This window comes from Stenella coeruleoalba (assembly GCF_951394435.1).
Source record: "Stenella coeruleoalba genome assembly, chromosome: X".
Taxonomy (NCBI): domain Eukaryota; kingdom Metazoa; phylum Chordata; class Mammalia; order Artiodactyla; family Delphinidae; genus Stenella; species Stenella coeruleoalba.
This window is the reverse complement of record NC_137152.1, coordinates 47,732,888-47,755,427: the sequence shown is the minus strand read 5'-3', so window position 1 is coordinate 47,755,427 and position 22,540 is coordinate 47,732,888. Positions and strand designations below refer to the sequence as shown.

The 22,540-nt window shown below is 39.0% G+C and overlaps 1 protein-coding gene across 5 annotated transcripts in view; it reads left to right on the top strand.

Annotated features, from left to right (window-relative positions):
- ARHGEF9 (Cdc42 guanine nucleotide exchange factor 9) overlaps positions 1–22,540 on the top strand; it is a gene marked incomplete at both ends in the record, with an annotated part of 219,229 nt that overhangs the window by 54,649 nt on the left and 142,040 nt on the right. The gene's annotated exons all lie outside the window — the stretch shown is intronic.

Below are 22,540 nucleotides of genomic sequence, written 5' to 3'. Positions count from 1 at the left end.
GCCCCTTTGACATTGTACCATGAAAAACCTGGCCGTTAAAAGAAGGGGCTCTTGGGAAGGGGCTCCTTAGCAGTTTCCACTTCCTCTGGGTCACCCATTAGCAGGATGCTAATGGGGAAAGAACATTGGCCTGGTGTTCCAGCTCTTGGCCATCCTTGGAGTTATGAGCTAGAATCAGTTGTTTGGCAATTGTGAGCTCTGATTTTCCCCATATGCAAAATGGTGTTGGCAATTCTTTCATGACAGGGGATATCACAGTGAATTAAATAATGTACATTAAAACAGATTTGTGGCAATACAAGTACCAAAGCCACATCAGGATGTCTTATGACCATCCTTACCACAGCCTATCATCTTTTGTTAGTTTCTTTTGTAATATAAGACTGAAGTCCTGACCCCAAACAAAAGATCAGAGTGGCTTGGGCCCTTGGGCCCTTGGAGAAGGGTCTCAGGATAAGAAGGATAGAAGTGTGACATGAAGGAAGGAGCAGGGCATTTGGAATCAGATAATCTGAGATGCAGATGCAGTTTCAGCTTTACTACCTCCTAGCTCTGTGGCTTTTGGCAAGACTTTTATCTTTCCTGAGCCTTATTTCCTCATCTGAAAAATAGGAATAGGAGACTTTTTATGAGGATTAAATGAGATCACTATGTGAGTAAAGAATCCGACACAGTGCTTGGCACATAGTGGGTACTTAGCAAATGGTAACTTGCTTTATCATTATCATTATCCTCATCATCACCACCACCACCTCCACCTTATTAACTCCAATAAGGTCTATGTATGAAGGCTGGTCATAGTGGTTGAAAGAGGCCTCCTTCCTTGGAGGGCTGCAAATGTAGGAAGCACTGTTATCCAGTTAGAGCAATTTAGGTGAGGGCACTGCTCAGAAGCAAGGAAGTAGACAAAATAGCCTCTCATCCCCTCTATCCTGAGAATTTCTTAATGAAATATCCAGTCCTTTCTCCTCTACCTATATGGAGTCTTCCATCAGAGTTTCCACATGCTGTGTGTCCAAGCTCAGCTTTGTTAGTTGATGAACTGGTCCCAGGGGTAGTTAGAAAGAACACATCAATAACCATGGGCCTTTGGAACTAACAAGGGGCCCCGTACACAGACAGCTTGTGTGTCTTAGGCTGACGGCCCTCCCTTTAAAAGAAGGATTAAACTGCACCCAGTGACAAAATCACCCACATCTGCGTGTATTTCACCTATAGTGAAATGTCATTTTTATAATAAACTGTAATTCAAGGGGTGGGACAAAATATTGAGCAAGGCAGAATGACCCCAGGAGGTGAATGACAGAATCAACCTTCAGAATATCAATGAACTGGCATTGATTTTCCTACATCCAAGTCCAGGAGGAGTGTTTTTCCAAGCACACAGCCCAAGCAGCCTGTTGAATGGGCTGAAGCTGACCTTTGAGAAGACCACTGGCTGGGCGAGGCATGCATAGTATAGAGTCTAGCCTAGTGGTTCTCAATCCTGGCTTCACAATGAAATAATTCACTTGGAATCTTAAAAAAAAAAACAAAAAACAACAAACACTAAAACCCAGGCTCTAGGCTAGTTAAATCACAGTCTTTGATGTTGAGAACGATTTGGCCTAGGCCAGTACAGTCCAATAGAAATATAATGTGAGGGACTTCCCTGGTGGTCCAGTGGTTAAGACTCTGTGCTACCAATTCAGGGGCCTGGGTTCGATCTCTGGTCATGGAATTAGATCCCACTTGCTGCAGCTAAGAGCCCTCATGCTGCAACTAAAGATCCCACATGCCACAATGAAGATCCTGCATGCCGCAACTAAGATCCACACAGCCAAATAAAATAAATAAATAAATAAATATTTTTTAAAAAAGAAATATAATGTGAGCTACAAATGCAAATCTCAAATATAATTTAAAAATTTCTAGTAGCCACACTAAAAAAAAGTTAAAAAGTTACAGTGAAATTAATTTAATGTATTTTACTTAACCTAATATATCTAAAATATTATGATAAAATATAATATATTATCACTATAAATTTTTTAATAATATATTTTACTAAGTCTTTGAAATCTGATGTGTTTCTATACACATCTCAATTCATACTGGTCACATTTCAAGTGTTCATTAGCCATATGTGGCTAGTCGCTCTATTAGATAACACATATCGAGACTGAGGACTGTGACAGTAGACCAGGAGCATTAATGACAGAGCCTAAATCATAAGTTAGAGCTCCAATATTCTATTATACCAGCTCCAATATTCTATTCTATTCTATTCTATTTTACCAGTGTTTATTCTTTGAGGAACTAAGATAGCATTCCATGTTGCCTCAGATTGTATTCAGAACGAACATTTGATCATTGCAAACCTTTTTTTTTTTTAAGTAATAGTTGAATGGTCTTCAGATCTCTAAAGGAGAGTACCATGCAACCTTAGTGGCCAGCTGTTGTGGTGTCACCAGTAAAAAGAAATGGGGTTAAACTGTTGCATGAATGATGTGAAAATTGACTCCAAGTTAGACCTTTCAGTTCTCATGAATGAGCATTTATGTGTAGGTTTACATTTCTGGTAAGATTGTGTGTTCCTCAAGGAACTGAATGATGGAAGTTATGTAGGCTTTTCTAGTAGATATTTAAAAGTAGAATTGCTATTTCCATTCTTCTACACTGATTTTGGTTGAGGATAGAATGGTATTGTGCAGGCAGTGCTAGATATATTAGAAAATGAGAGACCTGAGTTCTAATTTGGCTCTCTACAACATTTGACATATGATAATTTGCTTTTAGTTTCTCCTTCACCTCTGAAGCATTCTCTAGAATCTATTCAAGCTCTGACAATGTCTAGGTAAGACATAGCGATGAGTCACACTGAACTGTTGAATCTTCATTAGTACTGATGTTATTGGTAGGTAGATAGGTGGTTTCCTGAGAGGCTGTACCTATATGTTGTATAGTTCCCTTGTTTATCCAGACTCATCCTGAGCTAAGATTCAGTAGCTCCTTGAGAATATCATCCTTAGGTTATTTGACATATAACATGAAAGTATAATGGCAAAGAAAAGACTTTCCTCCTAACTCTATACCAACCGGACACCTTTGTGGATCACTGGACCAAATTGGTCGCTGACATAGTGGAGCATCTCCATTTCCTATCTGGAAGACTCATTGCTGTGTGAACATCCCAGCCCTAGGATGGATAATCCAGGGTGCTTAATGCTGTTCTATCCAAGCTAGCCATACCTGTTGTTAATCAGGTTTAAAACCAATGTGGAATCTGAGAAACCCAGATTCTTGCCTCAGTCTGCTGAGTATGCAGCTTGAGCAGCTTCCTGTACATCTTTGAAGCCCAGTTTTCCTCCTTGTAAAATGGGGATAATTAAGTCTTTTAAAAATCCTTTGTAACCTGAGGTATGCTGGATACCTGTAAATAGGAAGTGTGATACCACTTTGGTTACTGTACAAGAAATTGCTGGGTTTATGTATCTTCTATTCAGTCAAATATCTGCCTCTCCTGTTGTTCAGAATTTCATTCTGTATGTATATACATGTATTGTGTGTGTTCTGAAAGTCTCTTTCTTCTGTACTGGGAATATGACTTCACAGGAGCAATACAGGAGTTGATTTACCTTCCCAGCAAATGGTCAGGTTAAGTGAATTACAGCTTGCTGAATATTAGTCCTCACATCTAACTGTTGACATCTTCAGCTGCTTTCCTGGGCCAGTTTCCCCTTTGGGAGCTGAGAGCAGACTGCTGGGATATGATTGTGTCTCTAAGTAGAAAATCCCATCCCTGTGGTGGCCCTCCTTTCGCATGCTGGCCCTAACTCCAAATCATTCAGGTCCATTTCTTTTTTTTTTTTGCGGTATGCGGGCCTCTCACTGTTGTGGCCTCTCCCGCTGTGGAGCACAGGCTCCGGACAAGCAGGCTCAGTGGCCATGGCTCACGGGCCCAGCCGCTCCGCTGCATGTAGGATCTTCCCAGACTGGGGCACGAACCTGTGTCCCCTGCATCGGCAGGTGGACTCTCAACCACTGCACCACCAGGGAAGCCCCAGGTCCATTTCTTTTATCACCATGTAAAAATTGGCCTTTGCTCTGACTTTGGGCCATGGCCTGGGGACAGTTTACTACCCACTTGAGGGCAGGCTCTGTACAGAATACATGACAACCTGCTATTGTCAGTGGTAGGTGAGGCCTGAGGGACAAGATATGGGTTTGTTCAGAAAATAAAGAACCTACTCAGATGCCATCAGAACATATTGTCCTTGTTTCTTCAAATTCTAGATTTCCCTGGTTTCTGGACTACATGGATGCAGGAGATGAAAGGATGAGCTAATCAGGTCATTACCATCATTCCTTACAGTTGTACAGATTAGATGTAACAGAAATTAAACCTCTACTGTTCATAGAGAAACCCACTGCTCCAGAGTGTTACTTGGCTTTTAATTATATAGTGTCTATTTTTGTTTGCACTTGGGGAAAGTTTTTCACCTGTATGAAACCCTACTCACAATAGATTTACAGCTGGAAAGACCCATCTTGGCCAGGAGTAGCTGACTTAGATGTTTACAGGGCCAGGCAGGTAACTTACATGAGTAAAGCAGTCTGGTACCAGGGTTAAGTGGGAGCCTGTATCCAGCTGGGAAATCTATGCCCTATATAAAGGGAGCAAAAGTGACTTGGATGGTTCTCATTGGTGGGATAGGTTATAGGAAGTAGGGAAGTCCAGTGAACTCAGATCTTCCAGATTTTTCAAGAAAAGCCAGGAATTGGATTTTATTCATATTTTTGAAATGTTGACCAGTAATTCACATTTTTAAAAGAAACACTGTGAAGAATAAACTGAACATATCAGCAGGCTAAATTGTAACCCCAGCTTGTGACCACTGCTCATCCTAATTTCTTCATTTTATAAATCCTGAGGAAACATGGGCTCAGAGAATGCAATTGACTTTCTCACTCATGTAGGGAATTAGTGACAAAGCTAGTACTTGAACCCAGGCCTCCTGAATCTTACTTTAGACAGGTGATTTAAAGTCTTTGTCTAGTAAGTACAATGTCTAGACTTCTTCAGGTATGGTTTCTGTCAGTTTACTGTTTTCCTATGAATGGGCCATAATGTCCTGTTTCTTTGTATGCCTTGTAATTTTGTGTTGAAAACTGGGCATTTTGAATATTATAGTGTGATAACTCTGGAAATAAGATTCTCCTCCTTCCCCAGAGTTTTTTGCTGTTGTTTGTTGAGGGATACAGTTGTCCATTTGTTTAGTGACTTTTCCAAATCTTTTGTTTTTTTTTTTTGCAAAGACTGCCTTCTTTGTCATGTGTGGTAATGGAAATCTCTATTCCATTATGTCATTGGTCAGCCAGTGACCTGACAGGGATTGCTTTTAGATACTTGGAGCCAAAACAAAGAAACTACTATCCTGGTCTTTGCAACTTGGCTCAGAGCTGGGGCATTCCTTCAACACTAATCCAGACTGCCCACAGCTCTGCCTTAGTCTTCTTCTCCTACTCTCCTGATTTCATGGAACCTGCAGATTCTCCAGAAGTGCAAGCCTACAATCTGCTCAGCCTTTTTCTGAGCATGCGTCTGGTCCGGGGCATGTGTGTTTCACTCTGACTTCCTCCGTATGCACAGTGACCCTTCTAAGTCTTTATTCTCCCAAGAAACTTTTTCCTCAGTCTCTTCCTTCCTGTGGTATTGGATTCATTTGCTGCTTGCCCCTTCTACTATCCCTTGCCCTGGGTGGACAGGGGCAGTGTATGTCTTTAAGTCTTTCAACAGAGGCAGTCACAACCTCTAAAGCCAATTTAGCCTTAGGGGGTGGGGGGTACAAGACAAAGGCCAGTTTCTGTGCCTAGCCCTCAAGGACCAAACAGATCAAAACACACAGCCACAACATTTTAAAAACAAGGTCTTTAGTCCCTTGGCATCAGCAACCTGCAGGAGGAATGTGGGCCACCTTTCTCTTAGCTGCTGGGGAATCAGGAACGGTAGACAAATTAGCAAAAATGCTTCAAAATTCTCTTACCAAATTTTAGCCATTCTTTTCTGCATCAAGAGGGATAAATTGGAAGATTGGGATTGACATATAAACACTGCTATATATAAAATAGGTAACTAGTAAGGACCTACTATATAGCACAGGGAACTCTACTCAATACTCTGTATTGACCTCTATGGGAAAAGAATCTAAAACAAAGGGGATGCATGTATATGTATAACTGATGAACTTTGCTGTACACCTGAAACTAACACAACATTGTAAATCAACTATACTCCAATAAAATTTTTTTATAAAAGGGTTCCTTGGTTCCTGTAAGTTTCGAATTAGATTCCAGAATTCTGAAAAAGTTGGTCTGTCAGTCTTTGCCAGCTAACGGTTGTTTCAGTAGAGGGCCTGATTCTTTGTGCATCCTAATCTGCCACTTTTAGTGATGTTACCCCCTCTTGAATCTTAATCCTGTGCTTTCTGGGCTACAGAACAGTCAGGAAAAGGTATGCATGGGCTGCTAACAAGACTGTTAACACTTGAGGACCTACCTCCCATTTCAGGCTAATGGCAACTGTGTTTTGATTTCTTGAGATGAGTTCAGACATGCCAGCCCTTGTTTTATCCATTCAAGCTTCAGGTGGACAAAGACCTCTAGCCTTAACCATCTATGCAGAAAGTCTTATTTGTGATGCTAGAGTTGACTCATTACAGGATCTGTGAATTGAGGATGACATTAGCAGGGAGGACATTTCTCCCTGGATTACAGAAATTTCTCTCCTTCATACTAGAGTTTCAAACGGTATTATTAGCACTCATTTGCATTCACATGATCCATCTTAATGGCCTCTCACTATGTACACACTTTGGATGACATTATCCAGTACATCCTTTATCTAATTGGTGGGGAATTTTCTTTTTTTTTTTTAATATGGAGTCACCCAGCTCAGAGATAACCTTAAATATGGCTGGTGCCTGACCCAGGTGATTTCCTCCATATTAAGTAGGTCACCCTGTAGGTCTGTCTCAGAATCTCCAAATTGAAAACAACCATGAGGGTCATACAGTCTATCCCCCAGCCTCCAGGCAGGATTATAATTAAATTATCCTGGACTTTGGCGAACCTGGCGGGCATCTGTCAGCAAAGCCTAAACTACTTCCTTGATTAAGGCTGTTAGCCCTTATGTTGTAGTCTAAGCCAATTTCTTTAAGCATGTGGCTTTTTGCACTAGGCAGATGATATTTAAGAGCTGGCACCAGTAGAAGTCACTCTGAATTGTTCCCTTCATGATGGAGCTTTCCTTCCAAGGCCTTGCTCTTGATCCATAACATGAATTGGAAATTTGGTTGGCTGCCTGAGTTTAAGACTATGATCTGAGGCCTAGGGTCTGTTTTTCTCTGTGTAGATAACCCCTAGGTTCATTTAGGGATCAGTTTGGGCCTCCCTGGTACCATGTCTACACTATCTTGGTGATCTTGATGACTTGAGGAGAGAAAGACCATGACTGATTGAGTGCTTGGAGATAAGGTCTGTTTCTGAGGCTCTTTGGGAAGTATGACATTTTGGAAAATCATGATAATTGTGTATATATATATTTGTATATGCATATATTTCATTTTCTGTCATTATTGATGTAATTATGAGTCAGGGTAAACCTCTTATCTTTTTCTTCTTATTATTACTACTGCTGTTACTATCTCCTTACCAGTATTTACTAATCTTTGAACAAAAGTGACTGTCCAGCACTTAGCAAAGCTACAACCTTGAGCCAGGTAGACAAGGGCTGAGGATGTCTGGCATCTTGAGAGGCCTCCTCCCAGGAACCTTGTCCTGCTTATTAGAGAGTCACCATAAAAACCATACTCAGATGCCCATGGGTTTCTTTTTTGGTTTTCAGAAGTGAGTCTTCTCTGAAGAACTTGATTTGGGAATGCCTTAGTGCTGAATGAGAGAATTGACATTTTTTTCTTTAATTCTGTTCCCAGAATGGGTTTGATCCCTTAGATTAACTCAGGGTGATCATTTCTGGAGGACATGAAGACTGGTTGCCAATCTCTAGGCTATGAGCCACAGGCAAAGGGTCTGAGGGCTCAGGCCTTGTGTGTACCATTCCTGTTAGAGATCCAGCCAGCAATGGAGTCTGATACCTCCTGGCCTAAATACAAATAGGTACCATTGCCTTTCAGAGACATTTTCTCTTCTACAATAGGACAGGGACAAAGCAAAGTAGGCCAGGGCCTTAAGCAAGAAACCAGACTCCCTCACTGAGAATGGTATTCTCTGAGTATGGTGGACTGGACTGATCAGTTGAGCATGTCAGTACTTAGGTTAAGGGACCTAAAACTATCCTTCCCTTGCCTTGACTAGGATTAGAACTCAGATCCAGTGAGATCTGAGTTGCAAGGTGACCTTTGTTGAGGCTTTTGCCTTAGAGGAGTGAAAGAGTAGGTGAATGATGCTAAGAGGGCAGGAGAGGCATATGAATAGGGAGCTTTGGCCAGAAATTTTTCTAGCCTTTTAAGATTGGGTGGCCCTTCTCTATTGGAAATGTGCTATGTAGGTGTATCAAAGATCAGTTTGTGTGTGTTGAACAGGAGGACTTCTCTGTGGAGGAATAGGGAATGATAAAGCTCCTTGGGGATAGAGAAAGGAAACACTTTAGAGATTTCCACACAAGAACACAGTGAAGGTAGCAGGAGCATTGGGCTGGGAAGTCAGAGATCTGAGTTTAAGGGCCAGCTCTGCTGCTTATTCTCTCGGGGATGTCAGGCAGGGACCTTTCTTTTCTGGGCCTCAGTCTCAACTAACAGTTCAGAGAATTGGACCAGGTGGTTTCTAAAGGCCCTGTCTGCACCAGTTTGAGCTTCTTCCATGATTGTATAACCAAGATCATCTGTTAAGTGCCTGCATCCAGTTAGAATAGTATATCAGATTGGTTTGATGGAGCTTTCCAGTGGAGAAGAAAGGATTTGGCTTTGCACTACAGCTATTGAGTAGAGGGTGGTAACACCCCATCCCCAGGTGGTAAGGCTGTTTCTGTGAGGCACCAGCCAGTGGGTACCACGAGGAAGATGACACAAGGTTGTGTAAAGAAGCAGTTCAGCTCAGAAGCTGTGTCCTCCTGTCCTTTGAGCAGCTACACTCTAAATTAAGAGACTGTTTGTTTTTGATCTCTACAGAGCTACCTGTGTCAATTGAGTAGGGAGATTCCTGAGGTGTAAATATCCAGGCCCCAGGCTCATCTCCTTAAATATATCTCTCCCACTATTTCTCTAAAGCCAGGATGCTCTTTATTAGGAATCAGAGCCTTTCATTTTATTTTAGTTTTTTAAATTTTTAAAATTTTATTGGAGTATAGTTGATTTATGATGTTGTGTTAGTTTCAGGTGTACAGCAAAATGAATCAGTTATACATATATTTACTCTTTTTGTTTAGATTCTTTTCCCATATAGGCCATTACAGAGTATTGAATAGAGTTCCCTGTGCTATACAGCAGGTCCTTCTATTTTATATATAGTAGTGAGTATATGTCAATCCCAATCTCCCAATTTATCCCTCTCCCCTCATCCCCTGGTAACCATAAGTTTTCTACATCTATGACTCTACTTCTGTTTTGTAAATAAGTTCATTTGTACCCCTTTTTTTAGATTCTACATATAAGCAATATCATATATTTGTCTTTTTCTGTTTGACTTCACTCAGTATGAGAATCTCTAGGTCATTCCATGTGGCTGCCAATGGCATTATTTTGTTCTTTTTTTATGGCTGAGCAGTATTGCACTGTATATATGTACCACATCTTCTTTATCCATTCGTCTGTTGATGGACATTTAGGTTGTTTCCATATCTTGTCTAGTGTAAATAGTGCTGCAATGAACACTGGGGTGCATGAATCTTTTTGAATTATGGTATATGCCCAGGAGTGGGATTTCTGGGTCATATGGTAGTTCTATTTTTAGTTTTTTAAGGAACCTCCATACTGTTCTCCATAGTGGCTGTATTAATTTACATTCCCACCAACAGTGCAAGAAGGTTCCCTTTTCTCCATACCCTCTCCAGGATTTTTTGTTTGTAGATTTTTGGATGATGGCCATTCTTACTGGTGTGAGGTAGTACCCCATTGTAGTTTTGCTTTGCATTTCTCTAATAATTAGCGTGAGCATCTTTTCATATGCTTTTTGGCCATCTGTATGTCTTCTTTAGAGAAATGTCTATTTGGATCTTCCACCCATTTTTTTTTTTTTTTTTTTTTTTTTTTTTTTTGCGGTACACGGGCCTCTCACTGCCGCGGCCTCTCCAGTTGTGGAGCACAGGCTCCGGACGCGCAGGCCCAGCGGCCGTGGCTCACGGGCCCAGCCGCTCCGCGGCACGTGAGATCCTCCCGTACCGGGTCACAAACCCGTGTCCCCTGCGTCGGCAAGCGGACTCTCAACCACTGCGCCCCCAGGGAAGCCCGCCCCCCATTTTTTGACTGGGTTATTTGTTTTTTGATATTGAGCTGCATGAGCTGTTTGCATATTTTGGAGATTAATCCAATATCAAAAAACAAATAACCCAATTAATCGCCTTTCATTTTATAATTACAACTTTGCTTTAGGATCCAGACTCCAGAGAAGAGAGGAGAAGGCTTCAGCCTATTCATACTGAAGTGTTAATTATTGATATCAAACTTTTGCCTGAGAATGATTTGGAGGAGAGAAGGGACCATGAAGGAAGCAAGGAAATGAAGTAAGCGAAACCAAAACCCAAAAACAAACAAACAAACAAAAAAAAAACGGTAGATGAGGGAAAAAGGTGGAAAGAAACACAAAATACCATGGAAAGGGAGAGCTGCAAACATACGTACTTAGCACCTCCATTTGCTTGGAGCTAGCTGGTCCTCCACAGGGACTTCATGCCCCTTAGGAACTATTTTGAATTCTGGGGCACTGGCCTGAGAATCAGATAGAACTGACTTCACATCTTATATTCAAATACTTGTGAGCAGTGTGATCTTTAAAATAATTTCTTCATATCTTCAAACGTTTTATTTTTCTCACCTGTAAAACGGGGCAGTGAGCCCTGATATTCCTTAAATATCAGACCCTAATATTTGAATAGCATGCTACAGTTTGATATGGCACAATTTGCCCTCTCTCATATAGAGAGTTCTAAGGCTAGTAGAGCAGGGCAGAGGTTATAGCTGAAAACCAGAGCAAAGAGAGACTATTTTCTTCAGAGACCCAGGCCACTCGGAGTAGTACCTAAAGCCTAAGCTTCTTGGGGGCTCACAATCCAGTGCCTTCTGCATTCCCCATGACCATTGTGGGGCTCAAAAGTTCATGTGAAAGGACTTTAGCAACTCTGAAGTCTATGCCCCCATGAGAGATTAGACTTGCTTTTACCCTGAGGGAAGCTTGAAGATTGGGTTGGCTTTCTTGAAGGGGAGAGACCACAAGTAAGGCAGAGGGTCAGATCAGTGAAGAAGGAAGCTACCGAGCAAAGGAATGTCCCTGGTACTGTCAAGGCCACCTGCTCATGATAGCTTGGCCCTGGCAGTTCTCTTTTGGCTCTTATTTGTCCTCCAGTTCCAGTTCCAAGATGAAAGGATTCTTAGATCCTACTTACTGATGGCAAGTTTCCGGACTAGCCTAGGGCCAAAGTACCCCCGGCTAAGAACCAGGTTTGTTGGCAATATTATCTAGGCTGCTAGTCTCCAGACCTCTTTATGACTCTGCAAGGGCCAGCCTTTCCCTTACTTGACCTCCTCAGAGTGATCTGGAAACATCTTAGAGTAGCTGTGAAATCTCCAAGTATACGAAGTTTGGCTTTAGAGTGTACGTGTTTCTCTCTTATCTTCCCTTCTCTTACTTGGTCTTACCAATCTTCAGTTATTGAAACAACTTGTTCTCCAGAGCAGTGCATCTGGTCAGGTGAGCTGCTGTCCCAAGTAAGTACCAAACTCAGGTGCAGGCTGGGTTGGGACCACAATATGCCAGGACTAGGATGAGTACTGAATCTCTGCCAGCCTCAAAGAGCTAGAATTCGAACCCCTGGGCAGCACTTACTGGTTCAAGATGGGGCTGCCTCCCTTAGGTTCTTGCATTGACTGACTGAACTCAGAACACTCAATAGTCATGAGATGCCATCCAATGGAGTTATATAACATAGGGACAACTGACCAAACCATTCTCTTCCCTTTGGACTTTATTATTTTTCCAAGAGCTTTACTTCTAGCCTCCATTTCTCTTTCTTGATTGGGGCAGATTGGAGACTATTCCCTGCCTCATTCCCCTACCCCATCCATAAATACAACCCTCCAGCTTTGGAATAGAAACAACTAGAGCTGACAGGCATATTCACTTAGATTAATTTCTGTTTCCTCACATAAGACATTGGACTGACATGGCTGTCTTTGGATGAGGTATTAAGGCATTGAGAGGAAAGCTGAAGGTAAGATTTTTTATATAACAGAACATCTAAAGTGGCACATCTAAGGTGCTTTCCCCTTGATCCTTCTGTAGGGATGGTGCTGGAGAAGGCAAAACCAAAGCCTATCATAATTTCAGGTGACTTCCTTAAAGGTGAAAGGAAGGCCTTTTCTACTTCATAAATGACCAGTTTTCTTGTTTCACTTTGCTTTTTTCCCCTCTTTGCTGGTAGAAGACGCAATTATACAAGGAGAAATCCATTTGAGGTGGTGGGGGCCTGGAGTTCTTTGTTAATAATAGTTGAAGAAGACATTTGGGGTAACTAACTTTCCTACCTCTCCTTTCCTTCCACCATCACCACTTCACAACCACCCATCCCACCACCCACCCACTGCCCCCCGCCCAGGAGCAGAAGACCTAGAAGATGAAATTGCCTCTGAACAGTAAAATAACTTCATCAGCTTTCTTGGCTTTGCTAAATACAAGATAGGAACTGAATCATGACAGGGACAGAGGGTGGGGGATGAAGGAGTAGAGTGAGCCCACGGGGGAGGGAAGAGGAGGGAAGGAGAGGGAAGGGATGGAAAGGGAAAGAGGGAAAGAAAGTCTGGAAGTATTTTCATCACTCTCAGCATTACTGCTATTACAACCGAGTGTTTTTTGAGCCCCTCCTTACTACCAGACTCTCCACAGTTCTAGCAAAGCTCAATTAAAAAGAATACTTCCCCAGCCTGGAATCACATCCTCTCATTACTTTTACTAGCTAAACAGATGTCATAATGAAGAAACCTGTTTTTTATGATAATTCCTTTCATTAGTTAAGGACTTTCTTTAAACCTTTATGAAATCACTTGACATATCCTGTCTCACAAAAGCCTCTCATCATTAGCCCTTCTCATCCCCATTGCAGACAGGAGATGAGGGAACTGAGGCTCCAAGATGGGACATGACCTATCTAAGGTTCTGTGGCAAGTTAAAGTCGCAGAGCAGAACCAGATCTGTAAATTAGCCCTTCAGGTTGTTAGCTCAATGTTGTTTCTGTGACACCACATTGCCTACTAGGAGTTTTTGCTCTGTTTGAAGATGCTTGTAAACAGGATTTTCTTTTAAACAGCATAAATATTCTCCCTGAATCTCACTTGTACTAATAATATGTCTTATGAGCCTTTTATTTGCTAACATGGATCATCAATGAAAAGCCTTCAGCATCAGTATGTTATCAGTGTATTGTTCTTATTAAGGCTCTAAGAGTCATTCTCTGTGACCCTTGGTCCATAGGCCCTGGGCCCTGCATAAGGAAGGTCATTCTGGCTTAAGTTTGTGTTTGATTGGACTTTGTTGGATTGGATCCAGCCAAAAGGCCTGGATTTGTTGATTCTTCTTAAAATGGCCTGCGAGCAGTTGTTGTTGACTCACATAGCCAGGAAATTTTAGGTCTTGGGGAGATTTTAAAAGTCATCTAGTTCAGCCTCCTTGCTGATGTTTGAATGCGCCTAAAATATCCCTGCTTCCCAAGTGGTCATTCAGTCTCTGCTTTTATACCTCCACTGTTAGGTGGCTTCCTACATCTTCAGACCACTGGTTGTAGTTCAGGACAGTTCTGAGAGAGTTTGTCCTTAGGTTGAACTGAAATCTGTCTTGCTAGAACTCCTACTCATGAGAAGGTATAAGTGGCTAAGAGCACTAGCTCTGCAGATAATCTTTCTGGATTAAAATCATAGCCTTCCCATTTATTAACAATAATGTAGTTATGGGCAAGTCACATGTACTTGCTGTGTTTCAGTGACCTCATCTGTAATTTGATGATATAATAGTACCTACCTCATTAAGTTGTTGTGAGAACTAAACAGAATTATGCAAGAAAAGTACTGATAATAGGTTCTGACACATTAGGAAGTACTCAATAATAATATTCATGATATTAGTAGCAAACTTTCAGAATTAATAGTAGAAGTAGTGTCCTTGTTATACGCCCCCATCCCCTGGGAATACACTGACCCTCTACCTATCTGCGGCCTTTCAGAGTTCTGAAGCGTGAGATGAGGTCTGCTAAGCCTCTATTGTTCTCCAGGCCTCTGGGCTTTTGTCCTGTCCCCTGCATCAGCTTCCTGCTACTCCTAAGTGTATCTAGCTATGCAGAGACCATTTGGGCACTCAAGACTCTGTTCCACCCCATTCAGCCACTTGTGTGAGGACATGGGCCACATGGAAGCCTGGACATGCTGATATTGCCAGACTCTCAAAGCTAACTAATGAGCCTTCCAAATATGTAACTATACATTCTTGGCTGCTCTGGCTTCTACCAATAGGCATAATAATGTTACTGGGGCTGTACATCAGCAGTTAGTCCTCATTTATTAAAGAATAAATAGTGGAACACTTTGCTATTCATCTTTTGTACGATGTATTACAGAAAAGAACCATAATATTAGACCTGTAAATTCTGCCCATTAGTCCAGCTCTTTAGTTGTTTTGATAAGCTTATTAAGGTAGTGGAGCTTGGGCCTGAGGCCCATGTGCGAAGTAGAATCATGCCCATATTCAGTTACATATTAGGTAAGCATAGCTTACTGTTATGAGCACAGTTAATAATGGTGTTACACATGAGACAGGGCCAGCAGTACCCCTGAAGTTGCAGTACAGTCAGGTAAACTTAAACTGAGGCCAGGTCCTAGAAGTTCACCTTCCCATGTGTGTTGGGATTGGCTGAGGGTGTGAGATGAGTGAGGACCCTTCCAACTGTACACACTGGAGGAAAGTACAGCCCAGTAGGGAGAGTGCAGTGTCAGTAGGCTGCAGACAGAGGGTGGCCTTGTTGCCATGGCAAGTGGTTGGTATTAGTGGGTCCAGCATAGAGTTGTTGGCTGTGCTCCAATAAGGTGACTGAGAATCCAGAGGCAGGCAGTGTGCAATGAACTAATAATGGTTTTCTCATCTGTAGAATGAAGTGCTTAGTTATAAATTAATTCCTCCAACAGATGATCATCAAGTGGTACTGAGGAGGTACAGAAGTACTTTAGACCTGGAGCCCATCCTACAAGAGTGTGATAGTAGATATGAAAACTTATACAGGAGGAAAATGACTTGCTTAAGTTCTGTGACCTTAGTCAAGTCCTTTCTCTTTCCCAGGTCTCAGTTTTCTCCCTTAGAAGATGGAGAGGTTAGACTAGATAAACTCCAAGAACCCTTTAATCAATACTCTATACTTTTAAATATTGACGTAAAATACACATAACCATTTTAAAGTGTATATAAAATACCATTTTAAAGTGTACAGCTCAGTACATTTAGGATGCTGTAAAACCATCACCACTATCTAGTTCCAGAAATTTTTCATCACCCCCAAAAGAAACCCATACTCATTAACAGTCATTCCCCATTTCTCCCTTGCCACAGCCCCTGGACTCTATAACATTTGTACACAGGTCAGCCGGTAATAGGCAGAGGATTGTTAAGGAAGGGATGTGGTTCAGTAGTTCAGTAGTAGGAAGGAAGAGGCATATGAGTAGCCACAGGAGAATACTTCAGCCTGGATAGGAACTAGAAGAGGTTAGAAATACAAGGCAGATATTGCAGGAGAACCATAAACAAGGAGCAGGCCAGATTTGGGGCACTGGTACAGTTTTACAGGATCAGATAGTGAGTGAGACCCTACCGGTAGAGTAGCAAGTGGTATAGCCTAGACAACATAACACGTCTGACTCCAAAGCTAGTATTTTGCCAGGTCACCACCCTGAAATAGCTTTTCTGAATGTCTATCAAATATTGTGACCTTTCTGGGGAGATGAGTAGATTTCAGAGAAAAGTGAACTTCTAAATGTTCTGGCAGAGTCAGTTAATATCTATACATCTACACATTACTTGTTGGTTATTCATCTGCCTCCCTCCCCATCCCCAGGGCACAGGGCCCTGCACACAATAGTTTAGAAGTAAATTCTGGGTGGTTTGGTTTAACTGATCCAAGTATTCCTTTTGTGGCTATTTGACTAATACAAACCTAAATTCTATCAAGGTCTAAGCAGGTGATGAGCCCATGAAAATAAACACAAGGAGAAGACTTAGGGGTAGAGTGGAAGTATAGTTGGTGTCAGAGGCATCTAGGTTTTTCTGGTAACAGTTATACTATTAAATACAGATTTGAATATATACATATTGAATATTATACTATTTAAATTATTTAAAACATTTAAGAATACTTAATTTGACTTGAAAAATTTTAAACATTCTTTTAAAAATTATTTTTGACAAATAAAAATTGTATATATTTAATGTGTACAACATGATGTACTGATATATGTAGACATTGTGAAGTGACTATTACATATAGTTAACTCTTTTTTTTCTGGTAAGAACACTTGAGATCTACTCTCAGCAAATCTGTGAGAGTATATATATATCACATTTTCTTTATCCATTCGTCTATCGACTGACATTTATATTGTTTCCATATCTTGGTTACTTTGACTAAAGCTGTATTGAACATGAAACTGCAGATTTCTCTTTGAGACAGGGATTTTGTATCCCTTGGAAATATACCCAGAAGTTACATTCTTAGTTTTCTGAGTTACTGCGAATCCATTTTCCATAATGACTGTGCCAATTTACATTCCCACCAAAAGGGCTCCCTTTTCTCCACATCCTTACCAACACTTGTTATCTTTTGACTTTTTGGTAATAGCTTTCCTAACATGTGTGAGGTGATATCTTGTCGTGGTATTGATTTTCACTTCCCTGACCTGATGATTAGTGATGTTGAGCATCTTTTCTTATACCTGTTGACCATTTGTATGTTTTCTTTGGAAAAATATCTATTCACGTTCTATGCCCATTTTAAAATCAGGCTATTTGTGGTTTTGCCTTTGAGTTGTATTGAGTTACTTATATATGTTGGATATTAGCCCATTATGAGATATATTTTCTCCCATTACATAGGTTACCTTTTATTTTATTGATTGTTTCCTTTGTTGTATAGAAAGTTTTTAGTTTGATGTAGTCCCACTTGTTTATTTTTGCTTTTGTTACCTGTGGTTTTAGTGTCAATTCCAAGCTGGGATGAAGTGAGAGAGTGGCATGGACATATATACACTACCAAATGTAAAATAGATAGCTAGTGGGAAGCAGCCACATAGCACAGGGAGATCAGCTCAAAGCACCTGACACTAAAAACACAGTTGCTTTGTGACCACCTGGAGGGGTGGGATAGGGAGGGTGGGAGGGAGAAGCAAGAGGGAGGAGATATTGGGGATATATGTATATGTATAGCTGATTCACTTTGTTATAAAGCAGAAACTAACACACCATTGTAAAACAATTATACTCCAATAAAGATGTTTAAAAAATAATAAAATAAAATAATTAGAAAAAATATTCCAAAATATCATTGCCAAGACCAGTGTCAAGGAGATGTTCCCCTATGTTTTCACCTAGGAGTTTCATGGTTTAGGTCTTATGTTTAATTCTTTAATCTATTTTGAGATGATTTTTGTATACAATGTAAGATAAGAGTCCAGTTTCTTTCTTTCACATTGCGTATTCAGTTTTCCCAGCACCTTTTATTTAAGAGACTATCCTTTCCCTGTTGTGTATTCTTGGTACCTTTGTTGAAAATTAGTTGACAATATATGCATGGTTGATCTCTGAACCTTCCTGTTCCATTAATCCATGTGTCTGTTCTTTTTTGCCAACACTATACTGTTTTGATTAATATAGCTTTGTATTATAGTTCAAAGTCAGGGAGTGTGATGCCTCCAGCATTATTTTTCCTACTCAAGATTACTTTAGCTATGTGGGGTCTTTTGTGGTCATATGCAAATTTTAGGATTGTTTTTCTACTTCTGTAAAAAAAGTCATTAGAATTTTTATAGGAATTTCATTGAATCTGTAGATTGCTTTGGGTAAACTGGACATTTTAACAATATTAATTCCTGTAACCCATGAGGGAGCATGAGGTATCTTACCATTTATTTGTGTCTTCTTTGATTTCTTTCATCCATGTTTTATAGTTTTCAGTGTACAGATCTTTAACTTCAGTTACATTTTTTCCTGAGTATTTTATTCTTACTGATGCTATTGTAAATGGAATTGTTTTCTTAATGTCTTTTTTAGCTAGGTTACTGTTAGTGTATAGAAGTACATATAATTTTTGTTTGTTGATTTTGTATCCTCCATCTTTACTGAATTCCTTTATTAGTTTTAACAGTATTTTTGATAGTGTCTTTAGGGTTTTCTATATATAAGATCATGTCATCTGCAAACAGAGACTGGTTTACTTCTTTTTTAAACATTTTTATTAGAGTATAATTGCTTTACACTGGTGTGTCAGTTTCTGCTTTATAACAAAGTGAATCAGTTATACATATACATATGTCCCCATATCTCTTCCCTCTTGCATTTCCCTCCCTCCCACCCCTCTAGGTTTACTTCTTCCTTTCCAACTTGGATGCCTTTAATTTCATTTTCTTGCCTAATTGCCCTGGCTAAAGCTTCCAGTACTATACTGAATAAAAATGGTTAGAGTGGACACCTTTATCTTCTTTCTGATCACAGAATAAAAGCTTCCAGTTTTTCACCACTGAGTATTAAGTTAGCTATGGATTTGCCATGTATAACTTTTATTTGTCAAATGCTTGTTTCTGCATCTATTGAAATGATTCATTTTTTATCCTTCATTTTGTTAATGTAGTAAATCACATGTATTGATTTGGGTATATTGAATCACCCTTGCATCTCAGGGGTAAATATGACTTTTTCATGGTGTATAATCCTTTTAATGTACCGTGGAATTCTTTTTTTTTTTTTTTTTTTAGTATTTTGTTGAGGATTTTTCCATCTGTGTTCATTGTGGATATTGGCCTGTAAGTTTCATTTGTTATAGTGTCCTTGTCTGATTTTGGTAGCAGAGTAATGCTGGCTTTGTAAAATGTGTTTGGAAGTGTTCCCTCTTCTTCATTTTTTTGGGAAGATTTTCAGAAGAGTTGGTATTTATTCTTTAAATGTTTGGTAGAATTCACCAGAGAAGCTATCTCGTCCTTGATTTTTCTTTGTTCTTTTCTTTTCTTTGTTCTTTGAGAAATATTCTATTTCTCCATGATTCAGTCTTGGTAGATTTTATGTTTCTAGGAATTTATCCATTTTCTCTAGGTTGTCCAGTTTGTTGGTTTATAATTGTCCACAGTGTACTCAGTGATCCTTTGTGTTTCTGTGGTATCTGTTGTAATGTCCCCTGTTTCATTTCTGATTTTATTTATATGAGTTTTCTCTTTTTTTCTTTAGCTAGAGCTAAAGGTTTGTCAATTTTATTTATCTTTTAGGAAACCAATTCTTAGTTTTATTGATCTTTTCTTTTTTCTTTCTAGTTTCTATTTCACTTATTTCTACTCTGATTTTTGTTATTTTCTTCCTTCTACTAACTTTGGGCTGAGATTGTTCTTCTTTTCCTAGTTCCTTGTGGTGTAAGTAAGATTATTAATTTGAGATCTTTCTTTTTTCTTAATGTAGACATTTATTTCTATAAACTTCTTTCTTGGAACTGCTTTTGCTGCATCCCATATGTTTTAGTATGTTGTATGCCAATTTTTGTTTGTTTCAAGTTTTTAAAAAATTATTTCTCTTTTGACTTCTTCTTTGCTCCATTGATTATTCAGTAGCATGATGTTCACTCTTCACATATTTGTGAATTTTCCAGGTTTCCCTGCTACTGATTTCTAGTTTCTTACCATTGTGGTTGGAAAAGATAGTTTATATGACTTCAGTCTACTTAAATTGGTTAAGACTTCTTTTGTGGCCTAACATATGGTCTATCCTGGAGAATGTTCCATGAGCACTTGAGAAGTATGTGTTTTCTGCTGCTGTTGGATAGAATGTTCTGTATATGTCTGTTAGATACATTTGGTCCAAAGTGTCATTCAGGCCCAATGTTTTCTTATTGGTTTTGTGCCCAGATGATCTATAAATTGTTGAAACTTGGATATTAAAGTCCCTAACTATTATTGTATTGCTATTGCTTCCTTCAGATTTGTTAATGTTTGCTTCATATATTTAGGTGCTCTGATGTGGGTGCATATATATTTACCATTGTTATTCCTCTTCATGAATTAACCCCTTTATGATTATATGATGACCTTCTTTATCTCTTATTACAGTTTGACTTAATATCAATTTGTTTGATATAGGTATATCTACTCCTTCTCTCTTTGATTTCCATTTGCATGGAATATCTTTTTCCATATCTTCACTTTCGGCTTTTGTATATCCTTAAAGCTGAAGTGAACCTCTTGTAGGCAGCATACAGTCAGGTATTGTATTGTATTCATGCAGCCACTCTATGCCTTTCAATTTGAGATTTTAGTCCATTTTCATTTAAAGTAGTTATTGATAGTACTTACTATTGGCAACTTGTTAATTGTTTTCTTCATGTTTTATAGATTTTTTCCCTTTCTTCCTCTCTTGCTCTCTTCCTTAATGGTTTGATGATTTTCTATACTGATACGCTTAGATTCCTTTCTCTTTATATTTTGTATATCTACTATAGGTGTTGCTTTGTGTTTATCATAAGACTTAAACAAAACATCTTATTGTTATAACAGTCTATTTTAAGCTGATATCAACTTAAATTTGTCCACATACAATAGCTTAACATATACCTTTTATGTTTTTGATATCATGCTTTACATCTTCTTATACTGTGAATCCATTAACAAAATATTGTAGCTATAGGTACTTATAATTATTTTGTTGTTTAGCCTTTATACTAAAGTTAAATGATTTACACAGCACTATATTACAATATTTGAATACTTAGTTTAACTATATATTTACCTTTACCTGTGAGTTTTATACTTTCACATGATTTCATGTTACTAGTCAGCATTCTCTCTTTTTGCCTTGAATAACTCCCTTTAGCATTTCTTATAAGACAGGTGTGGTGATGAACTCCTTCCACTTTTGTTTGTCTGGGAATGTCTTTATCTCTCCTTCAAATGTTTTTGATAGCTTTGCCAGGTAAAGTATTCTTGGTTGGCAATATTTTTCTTTCAGTGTTTTGAGAACATCATCTTACCTTCCTCATCTGCAAAGTTTCTGCTGAGAAATCCACTTATCCTTAAACTTATTGTTTTTCTTTTTTTTTGTATGTGATGGGCTTCTTTTGCACTTTCAATATTATTTCTTTGTCTTTGATTTTTGACATTTTTATTATAATGTGTCTCAGTGAAGTCTTCCTTTGGTTCAACCTGTTTGGGGACCTTTGAACTTTCATGTGCCTGGATGTCCATACCTTTCCCCAGATTTGGAAAGTTTTCAGCTATTTATTTAAATAAGATTTCTGTCATAGACATCTAGTTTTCTTTTCCTCCCCCACATCTTTCACACTCTTATTGTCAAATTTTTAATGAATGCAAATCTGATGGCTGTAAAATATCATCTCATATCTCATTTTTCCTATTTCTAAACAGATGGAGCATATTTTCATATGTTTGTGAGCCATTCATAATTCCTCATTAGTGACATGTGTGTTAAGATTTTTCTACTTTTTTCTTTTGGGTTGTTGGTCTTTCTTTAATTATTTTTAAAGGCCTTTTTTGCACATTTTGGAGAATAATCATTTGTGTAAACATCTCCCAGTTTATAGCTTGTCTTTTCACTTTATTTATGATAACCTTTTGGAGAGAAGTTCTTACTAAAAGTGGTCAAATTAATTAATTTCTTTCTTGTTTATGTTTTTTTTCTTATTTAAGAAATTTTTTCTACTCCAAGTCTATAAAGCCATTCCTCTAAATTGTTTTCTGAAAGTTTTTATAGTTTTGTTTTTAATTATAAATATTTAATCCTGTGGGAATTTATTATATATGGTGTGAAGAAAAGATCTGATTTTATTTTATTCCTTTTGTTGGACATATCTTTATTTTCTCAATAATTCAAAAAGCCAGATCTTTCATGAGTCATGTTCTCATATATATTTGAGCTTTTGGTACTTTCTAGTTAGCTTATCTATATTACTATAGTTTTATTATATGTTTGTAATTCATCTCACCTTGATTTTTTCAGGTGTGTATTAGCTATTCTTCGTCCTTTATTTATTTATACATTTTATAATGAGCTTCTTAGTGTTCCAAAATCCCTATTGAGATTTTTGTATGGATAA